Raw genomic sequence first — 11494 nt, 5'->3', positions numbered from 1 at the left:
CCAAGATAACATGCTGACTAGTAACCATGAAGATTCAGATGTACCTCAGCAGTGCACCAGAGCAAGGTCTCTATTATTTTTCTACTAAAGAAATAAGAAAGTGAATTTACTTTTTGGGTCCAGAATGATTTTCTCCAAGAATTATAAGATGAAAATTATATATTTTCCCAGTTATTAAAATGGTACACAAAAAATTCAGTTAAGAGAAGAGTTACACTGAGTAAAATAAAAGACTGCAGTTTGTGGGAAGAACTATTTTTCATGGTGCTACTAATCCTGCTGTATCCCAGGTTTTTAATATAAAGGTGTTAAGCCTATTTTGCTTTGTAAGTAAAGGATGTGTATATTGTGAACAGCCTTTTAGCTCAAAATGTTGACTCATTTACATATGACATAGCATGAATCACCTTTTACAGAAAATGTAGGAAACCTTAGAATACAGACAGCAATATTTTATATTCATGTTTATCAAAGTGAGAGGATTTATATTCCTACATCAAGTTACTACTGAGAGTAAATTTATTTTGAGTTTTATCCCCTAAGTTCTGTTTTGATTTTTTTAAAAAACAAACCCTTTTAGTCACTTTAATCAGAATTTTAAATGTTCATGTTGCATACCAAATTATAATATCTAATGGAGGAATTTGTCTTTTGCTATATTCTCCAAGATTATCTCTTAAGACCATATGCCCCCTGTTTTAATGTTTCTTACATCTTGTTTTTACTCATTTCTGACTGGACAAAGTTCTTCCAAACAATTCTGAGAAACAAAGCACACACATAGAATTAACAATTCTCTTCCCTGTGCTGCTTATGTAAGAATCTTCCTGTGGTCTCTGCTTGTACAAAACTGGGAAACAACACTTGGTTAGTCTCTTTTAAGTTACAAAAAGCCAATTGATGTTTCTTATTCTTTTTAAATTTTAAATATTTTATTATAAATACTCACAGGATGCCTTATTTCCCTAGCTGTCATCTTCTCACTTAATGTTTTTTTAAATCCACCAATATAAATTTAATTAAAGATATATGTTGTAAGGATGGTCTGTTGTGTATCTCTTCAGCCTGTGTGGAAAAAACCCCTGCTCATTTACAGATAGATTACCAATCTGCACGTCAACAAGTCATCTTTTCCCAGGGAATCGGTTTCTCCATGCTTTGATCACTCTGATAGTAGATAGAAAACATATAGTAATGTAAACTTTTTCCAATGAAGAAAACTACCTATTGGAAGATATTTCTGAGGTAATAAATTTCTTGACAACATTGTGTTAATGGCTGAGAAAGGAAACAACTGGCTTCTATTTGGGGAAGAATTCATTAATAATGTTTCAAGCAAGTTAGTGAGCTAATATTCCTAATGATTAAGAATGAACACGCATAATTCTCTAAAATAGTCAAGGACTTGTTAAAAATAAGATATTAAAAACTTCCATAAAAAATTTGTGTTACAGCTAAAAGATAAAACAACCAAAACAATTTTGAGTATTCTAAATCCTAATATGGACCTATGCAAAATCTAAAGCTTAGAATCTCTGGTGGTAAAACTTAGGATCCAAACAATGAGAACTGTCTAATAATGTTGTTGATTCTGGATAGCCAATTGCAAATTTTAGCTTTATTTTTTTCATCTAGTCCCTTGCATAAAGTCAGTAATGAGTAATTGTAACTGAAAACACCATATCACTGCCCCACAGATTTTTCTACATGGTGTACACTCAAAGGTGCCCCTTCAACAGTTGCAAACACTAATTCCAAAGATTTTGCTTTTTGTAGCTTTCCCTCTCATTTATAGCTGGTTGAAAGCCTTGGCCCAAACAGAATCTCCATTTTGTTTGTTTGTTTGTTTTGTTTTGTTTTGAGACAGGGTCTCCTCTGTCACCCAGGCTGGAGTGCAATGGCATGATCTCAGCTCACTGCAACCTGCACCTCCTGGGTTCAAGTGATTCTCCCACCTCAGCCTCCCGAGTAGCTGGAGGTACAGGTGCATACCACCACGCCTGGCTAATTTTTTGTATTTTTAGTAGAGACGGGGTTTCACCATGTTGCCTAGGCTGGTCTTGAACTCCTGAGCTCAAGCGATCCGCCTGCTTCGACCTCCCAGAGTGCTGAGATTACAGGCGTGAGCCACCACACCCATCCCAGAACCTCCTAATTTTTAAATTGTTGCATGTGCAGCTAGTCTAGCTGTTTCTTAAATCCCCTAACTATTCCTAGCCCTGCTTTGTTGTTTGAAGTACACAAATTCATTCCAGGATATTAATATTGTTAACCCTCCCTTGCCAGGGATTATTCAAAGATTAATCTAGCTGCTCTACTAGTTACCTATGGTGAGTTTTTTGTGTTTTGTTTTGTTTTGTTTTGTTTTTTGGGGTTTTTTTTTTATCATCTGTGAAAATTCCAGAAGTACTATGGTGAGTTTTACAGTCATACACAATTAATGGTTTTCTCACATTGGCAGGAAATGAATGAACTATTCTGCTTAATCAGATAGTTTGACTACCAAATAGTTATGTGTACCAAATGTGCTTTTACCAGTTAATGAATCTTTCGTGATTCAGATGTTACTTAAGGACCAAATCCTAGCCTTTAATAGCTGTGTGTGTGTGTGTGTGTGTGTGTGTGTGTGTGTGTGTGTGTGTATGCACGCGCGCGTGCGCCCGCACGGATGTGCACATGTATCTTTCGAAAAGTTGAGGTCTACATGAATAACTTCCTATACACACACACACACACACACGTATACGTGTATAAACACACACACACACATTTAAGAAAGTAGACATTCCAATTATTTTTATAGCTTATTGGCCTGATCTATGCCATGTTGGTGTCACACTCATTGCTTACAAAGGAGGTTGTATTGGACACCTTGTGATTGTATGATGTTTTTTCCCACCCAGCCAAATTTGAAGAACACTTTTTCATTCTTGTAGTGGCAATGAGGTTCTTTGCCTCAATGTCATGCCAAGCCATCAAACCCTTATTCAGAAGTTAATCACAAGAGGGCGCTGTTGCCTATAAAAATGAATCAGCACGTATAATGATTTGTTTGAGCTCATTGGTGGTGGTGGGGTTGTCCAAAGTCCTGTCTCTAGATCCCCTGTTTTAAGTTTCATGTATTCTTTCAGCCTCATAAAAATCATTAGCAAATATTTTAAGAGGTGACCTACTTTCCCAATGTCTGCGTCCAGAATGAAGAGAACAGCTTTGCTGTCAAAGATTCTCTCTCTCTCTCCCTTTATTTTTTTAGACGGAGTTTCGCTCTTGTTCCTGGGGCTGGAATGCAATGGGGCGATCTCGGCTCACTGCAGCCTCTGCCTCCCGGGTTCAGCGATTCTCCTGCCTCAGCCTCCCGAGTAGCTGGGGTTACAGGCGCCCGCCACCACGCTCGGCTAATTTTGTATTTTTAGTACAGACGGGGTTTCTCCATGTTGGTCAGATTCTCTTCTTAAGAGCCTGATTAACAGTTGGTTCTGGTAGCACTTCCCATGCTTCTCAACACAGAAACAAGGAGCAATCACTTTTGTTTGACAGAAATTGGTTTCCTTGGCAGAGAAACTCAGTTCTCAGGCTGGACTATACAAACACCTTCATCCCTAGGCAGCTCCAAAATACATGGAATAATATTTAAAAATCATATGTCATTTCCATTTTAGAGCAGTGGTTTTTTAGAGTATATTCAGGGAGCTTGGAAAGTTTGTTTGGTGGAAATACTCCTAAGTTGGAATTGAATCCAGAGAGGCCTGTCTGCTGAGTTCCACATCAACAAATATTGATTGGATGCTTGTTAGCTTAGGACACCATGATAGACAGCAATCCAAAAGGAACTCAACCAGGAAAATAAGCAGTGACCGTAATATAGTAAATCCTCACCTCACGTGGTCAATATATTTTTAGAAGCTGTGACTTTAAAGGAAACGATGTCCAACATTATTCAGTTATAATGTTGGTGAGGAAAAAAAATTGATTTTTTATGTGTCATTTAGCTTTAAAGTCGAAGTTTCCAAGAACCTATGGAGGTTAAGTGAGGACTTACTGTATGTACACTGGAGAAGAGGTATGCTAGTCTGTCTTTGACTACCAAATCTTACTAACTCTACGCCTATCAGATAATGGGGGTTTTCGCAAGAGTAGCTGTCTGGAGGAAGCTGGCTCACCAACCTGTTCCTCAAAACATGGGCTAAAATCACATTTACGTAATCTTAATTATTTATTTCTCTATTAGTGGACTGCATACCCAACACCTGACCCTGCAGGATAACAAATTGCTTACATCATACCAATTTATGCCAAATATCTCTGCTTCCCCCCTTCACCATCACATTTCATCGTGCTTTCTGCCCCAGAGGGTTCCTGAGCCCTCTAGCTTCTGGTTGGTTTCAACCAATTGGAAGTCCCCGCAGAATACCAGAGAAGGGGAGAAGAGTTGGGTTAGGGTATTTATTTTCATGGCTCCTTCTCTATGAGGTCACCTCAGGTTGGCTTGTCACTCTTAATTGAATGTCCCTACTCCTCTCAAGATGACTTGCTATTCCTAATTATCTTCCTTTCTGGTTCCAGTAACCCCTTCTTATGTTTTTAAGTCTAGGTGTGATGGGTACGGTAACAAGTCTGCTGTTGCTGTGCTGCTAGACTTGGATTCCTGAACAACCATTTGTGATTCCCCCTCCACACCATCTATATATTTCTAATTAAACGCTCCTTAGGTTATCCTAATTTAAGTGTGTTGTACTTTTGCTGTTGATACTCCAATGAATACTCAACACTTCTAGTTTTCAAAATCTAGAGAAAGTGCTTTATTTCCATATGTGACAAAATGAGGGTGAATTGATAAAACTGACATGCATGATTAAGCATGCATCTTTGACTTTGAACTAAGGGATGGGCCAGCAGAAATATGACTTAACACCACTTAATCTAAGACCTAGTTTATGAAGAGTTATTGGAAACTGTGTTCCAGGGTACTTATGGTGAAATGAGGCAAAATATGTTCCTTATGATCCTAAATTACTTATCTTTTTCCAAATAGTGTCCCACTGGATCTCTAAAGAATGCACTTTTATTTCCCCAGGTAGTCATTTGTCTTCCTCCATCTTAACTTCAAATAATTAATTTGTTACCTCATTAGCAGACTAGATTACAAGTACCAATAACTCATCTATGAAAGCTCCAAAAAAACTCCTGGTAGTATTACTTCAGCCAGAGGAATCTGCTAAGCCAGATATACCTGTAGCAGTCAGTGAAAAGCCCCAAAGTGTTACTAGCTGAGAAAGGAGTAATTTATTAGTGGTTTTCTAGCCTCAAGAGCATCTGTAAAAGTAAACCTGCAGAAGTTCTTCCGATCTGCTTCCCTTGTGTTCAAGGGTACCTGAGTGAATGCTTATACTAGGGATTATGGAAGACAGGTCAGGTTCTAAAGCCAAAGACAGTCTGAGAATACTGTACTTGGTAATTTCAAGCAGTCCCACATCGAACCTACCAAGAAGCCAACATACTTTCTCTTCATGCAAAATAGTTTTCTGGTTGATTTTCATAGGGCCAGCAAAGTGCTTGCTGTTGCCAGTCTATCAAAAGCTACAATGGTAACCCCCGATGTCAGATCTTTGTGTCTCTCTGACACAATAATTTGACCTTTGCTTGGGCTCCAAGGAAGGCTACCTCTAACACCTCAGTAGTAATAAGACTAACACCTTATATTTATATAGTTCTTATTAAAATATCATCCTTCACACGTTTTATCTGAGTCTCAACAACTCTGATGTACTCAAGCAGTGCAAGGATTAGTCTCCAATATACGGATGCGGAAGCTGAGCCTTGGAATGCTTAACTGACCCCAAAAGTCACCGGACAAGTTACTAAGTTCTTTTCACTCAAAATCTGATCATCACTTTTGAGCCATGAAGATGCCCATATCTAAAATCTCATGATCCTGTGTGGTGGACATTGATAGCAATATATATAGGGGTCTCTGCCTCATAAGAAGTGATAGGCTGTGTTTTGGAAGTCTTGGTTCACAATGCTTTTCTAGCACCTTTGCAGCACCTGAAACCCCTTGGAATTAACCTTTAGACACAGGGGGCTTATAGTGAATTCATTGTACCTCAGGATGCTCTGTCTGGTCTAAGCCTCTATATCTAAAGAAAACTTTATGGGTCTGGCTTGGTGCCCACCTCATGTGAACTTCCTCAGGGTTTTTGAATCCAGATGAGCTCCTGGAAATTTAAATGCCCTGGCCTACAGCCTCGTCAATGGTATTAGTGTCTAAGGAAGGGCCAGTTTTGTAAATCTGAGACCATCCTGCCAGTTTTATTATCTATTATAGACAATGCAGAAAGGACTCCATGGAGGGGAAAATTTCTTTAGCTCCAACAGTAAAGTTCGTTATATTTTGTTTACACTTAATATACATAAACACATAGAAGCAATTTGAGTTTGCTAACTGTAACCTCCACTGGTCATATTTTACATGCAGTAGTTTCCCTTATTTGACTCCCTTTAGCAGAAATTTACACTAGGAATCATATGAGCAAACATAAAGTCAGCTGGGCCAAGCAGTATGTGGCTATTTGTCAGATTAGAGAGGCAGGAAAGGTTAAAGACAAGTTAGAGAACTTGTAGGCTAAAATAGGGCCCTGCATAGCTTATTGTAACCAGAAATAAGCCTGGCTTTGAGGTTACTGGGTTTAAGTATGTTCTTAAGTTGACTATGTACTTTCAGATATGGCAGTTGTTGCCCACCTTAAGGCCAGCAACAGCACAGAAAACTACTCCCCATGGAGTGTAAAGTGATAACAATCTGAAATCATTTTTACAAACACTTCCTTCTCCTACTCAGAAAGCAGCATTTTCTTTTATTCTCTGAGCAGGTAGAAGCACCCATGGGTGCATGAAAGTGTGCTAGTGCTTTTCTTCTTGCAGCTCTGTTTTTCCTTCACCTATTTTGAAAATTTGCGATTAGGTGCATAAATATTTATGATTGTTATATCCCCTTGATGAAATGATCTCTTTGCTATTATAATAATGGTAATATAGTAAAGAAAATGTTAATATTATTTGCTCTGAAAACTACCTTGATAGCAGTATAGCCATCTAGCTTTCCTTGTGTTAGTGTTAACATATTTTTTTATCATTTTACTTTTAACCTAGTTCTGTCTTTCTATTTGAAGTCCATTTCTTGAGGGGCACATAGTTGGATCCTACTTTTAATACAATGTGACAATTCTTACTTTTAATGGACTGCATTTAATGTGCTTGTTGATATGGTTAAGTTCAACTCTGTTGTCTTATTTGTTTTCTATTTGCCTCATTTGTAATGTGTTCACTTTTTATGTTTTGTTTTAGATTAATTGAATATTTTTTCTGATTCCATTTTATCTCCTCTGTGGACATTAACAATAACATTTTGTTTGGTTAATTTAGTGGCTGCTTTCGGGTTTATGACACACATTTTTAACTTATCACAGTCTATATTCAAGTAAAGTAATACCACTTCATGTATGCTATAAGAATGTTACAGTAGTATACTTTCAATTCTCCCCTCTTGATCTTTGCACCACTATTTTCATGTGCTATATTTATTATGTTATAAATGCCACACTACATTGTTAATATTTTTGTTTAAACAGTATATTCTCTTTTGTATTAGATTTAATTCATATACAATAAAATTCACTCTCTTAAAGGGTACACGGTAATGGTTTCTAGTATATTCACAAAATTGTTCAACCCTCAATCCTGTCTAATTCCAGAACATTTTCATCACCCTGAAAATAATCCCATGCAATCACACCCCATTTTCCTCATCCCTTCCTCCTTCCAGACCCACGAAAACACCAGTCTGTTTTCTGTCTCTATAGATTTGTCTTTTCTGGACATTTCATATAAATGGAATCATACAACATATATGGCCTTTTGTGTCTGGCTTCTTTAACAAGGATCATCCATGTCATTGCATGTGCTGGTACTTCATTCCTTTATTTTTTTAATTCAAGTGAAATTCAAGTAACTTAAAACTAACCATTTTAAAGCAAACAATTTGAGTGCTATTTAGTACATCCATAGCGTGCAATGTGGTGCAACCACCTCCTTTAGCTACAAAACATTCTCATCACTCCAAAAGAAAACCCCGTATCCATTAAGCAGTCACTCCCCAGGCCCCATAGCCACTGGTAGCCACTAATCTACTTTCTGTCTCTATCGATTTACCTATTCTGAATGTTTTATATAAATGGAATCTTACAATATGTGACTTTTTGGGGTCTGTTTTTTTTTCATTTAGTATAATGTTTTCAAGGTTCATCCAAGTTATAGCATGTATGAGTACTTCATTCTTTTTTATGTTGCATAATAATCTGTCATATGGTTTTACCACATTTGTTTATCCATTCATCCATTGACAAATATATTGTTTCCACCTTTTGGTGATTTTGAATAGTGCTGCTATGAACATTCATGGACAAATATTTGTTTGAATACCTGTTTTCAAGTCTTTCAGGTATGCCTAGGAGTGAATTTGCTGAGTCATATAGTAATTCTGTTTAACGTCTTGAGGAACTGCTGAACTGTTTTCTACTGGACCAACACCATTTCACATTCCCAGCAGCTATGCACAAAAGTCCAATTTTCCACATCTTTACAAAATGTGTTATTTTCCATTTTAATTATTGCCATCCCAGCGAGTGTAAAGTGGTATCTCATTGTGGTGGTTTTTGGTGGTGGTGGTGGTGTTCTTGTTGTTTTTATTTAGACAAGGCTCTGTCACCCAGGCTTGAGGGCAGTGGCAGGATGATACCTCACTGCAGCCTCAAAGCCTGGGCTCAAGGAATCCTCCTGCCTCAGCCTCCTGAGTAGCTGGGACTAAAGGCACATGACATCATGCCCGGCTAATTTATTTTTATTTATTTTTTGTAGACATCGGGTGTTGATTTGTTGCCTAGGCTGGTCTCAAATTCCTGGGCTCAAGCTATCCTCCCACTTTGGCCTCCTAAAGTACTGGGATTACAGGCATGGGGCCATTGCACAGGTCTCATTGTGGTTTTGATTTGCATTTCCCTAATGACTAATGATGCTGAGAGTCTTATGTGCTTGTTGGCCATTTGTGTATCTTCTTTAGAGAAATGTCAGTTTAAATGCTTTGCCCATTTTCAGTTGGGTTGTCTTTTCACTGAGTTGTAAGAGTACTTTATACATTATAGATACCTATCCTTTATCAAATATATGATTTCTGAATATTTTCTCTCATTCTGAGGTTATCTTTTTACTTTCTTGATGGTGTCTTTTAAAGCACAGGATATTTTAGTTCTGATGAAATATCAAAAATATGTTCCTTTTGTTACTTTTGCTTTTGGTGTCACATGTAAGAAATCATTGCCTAATCCAAGTGCACAATATTTAACTCCTATGTTTTGGCTCATACATTTAAGTCTTTATATTGAGTTAATTTTTAAACATAGTGTGAAGTAAGAGTCCAAATTTATTATTTTGCGTGCAGCTACCCAGTTGTCCCAGCACCATTTGTTGAAAAGACTTTTCTTTCCTCTATTAAATTGTCTTGATACACTTGTCAAAAACGGATCCACCACTTTAATAAATAAAGCCACGGAAGTATGGATTTATTTCTGGATTATCCATGCCATTGATCTATATGTCTGTGTTTATGCCAGTACTACGCAGTCTATTTTTTTTTTTTTATTTTAAGATAGAGTCTAACTCTGTCACCCTGGTTGCAATGTAGTGACATGAACATGGCTCACTATAGCCTCTACATACTGTGTCCAGGTGATCCTCCTTACTCAGCTTCCTGTGTAGCTGGGACCACAGGTGGTGCCACCATACCTGGCTAAGTTTTTGTAGAGGTGGTATCTCACTTTGTTCCCCATGCTGCTCTCAAACTCCTGGACTCAAGCAGTTCTCCTGCTCCGGCCTCGCAGAAGGCTGGGATTACAGGCATGAGCCACTGCGCCTGGCCTCACAGTCTTGATTACAGTAACAATGCAGTAAGTTTAGAAATAGTCAAGTGCCAGTGTTTCAACATTGTTCTTTTTCAAGATTGTTTTGGCTATTCAGGCTCCCTTGCAATTCCATATGCATTTAGTCTCAGCTTGTCAATTACTGCCAAAAAATAAAAGAAGAACAAGACAACTGGGATATTAATAGATTACACTGAATCTGAATCTGTACGTCACTTTGGGGAGTTTCGTATTTTAACAGTATTAAGTCTTCTGACCCATGAACACACACTCTTTTTCTATTTATATAGATCTTCCTTAATTTCTTTCAATAATGTTTTATAGTTATTGGTGTACAAGTCTTGCACTTTTAATTTATTCCTAAGTATTTTATTCTTTTGTGTTACTATAAATGGAATTTCTCTCTTAATTTCCTTTTCATATTTTCATTGCTAGTGTATAGAAATACAATTTTGCTTTTGGTTGTATATTGATCTTGTATCCTGCAACTTTGCCTAAGGCATTTGTTAGCTATAATGGTTTTTTAGTGGATTTCTCAGGATGTCCTATATATAAGGTCATGTCTTCTGCAAATTGACATAGCTTTCCTTCTTTCTTTCCAATCTTTATGTTCTTCTATTTGTTTTCTTTGTCTAATCATTCCGGCCTAGAAACTTCAAATACAATATTAAAATAAAAGCAAGAGAATAAACATTTTTTCTCTTGGCCCCAGTCTAAGGAGGAAGGTTTTAGTCTTTCATCATTAAATATGATGTTAGCAGTAGATTTTCATAGAGACACTTTCTCAGTTCAAGACAGTTCCCTTCTATTCCTAGTTGTTGAGTGTAGTGTTTTTATCATGAAAATGTGTTGGATATTGTCAAATGCTTTTCCTGCAGCAACTGAGATCATTGTGTGAGTTTTATCCTTCATTTTATTAACTAGGTATATGACATCGATTGATTTAAATATGTTGAACCAGTCTTGCTTTCCTGGCATAAATCCCACTTGGTCATGGTGTATAATATTTTTAATATGCTGTTGAATTTGGTTTGCTAGTATTTTGTTGAGTATTTTTACATATTAATTTATAAGGGATATGGCTCTATAGTTTTCTTATAATGTCTGTCCGGCTTTGTTGTCATGATATTACTGGTCTCAGAGAGCATAAGTTGGGAAATCCTTTATCTTCAATTTTAAAAAGAGTTTGAGCAGGATTGGTGTTAATTATTTAAATGTTTGTTAAAATTCACCAGTGAAGCTATCTGGTCCTGGACTTTTAATATGTTGCTTGATTGGATTTGCTACTATTTTTTTTTAAAATTTTGTGTCTATGTCCATAAGGGATATTGGTCTGTATTTTCTTTTCTTTTGGTATTCATGTCTAGTTACAGTATCAAGTTTTTGGCCTCTATGAAGTTTTGGCCTCTAGAACTAGTGTCCATAAGGGATATTGGTCTGTATTTTCTTTTCTTTTGGTATTCATGTCTAGTTATAGTATCAAGTTTTTGGCCTCTAGAACTAGTTGGGAAGTTTTATCTCCT

Source organism: Rhinopithecus bieti, unplaced genomic scaffold (genome assembly GCF_001698545.2).
Source record: "Rhinopithecus bieti isolate Rb0 unplaced genomic scaffold, ASM169854v2 scaffold_20887, whole genome shotgun sequence".
NCBI lineage: Eukaryota > Metazoa > Chordata > Mammalia > Primates > Cercopithecidae > Rhinopithecus > Rhinopithecus bieti.
The sequence above is the reverse complement of the archived record's forward strand: the minus strand, read 5'-3'. Positions refer to the sequence as shown.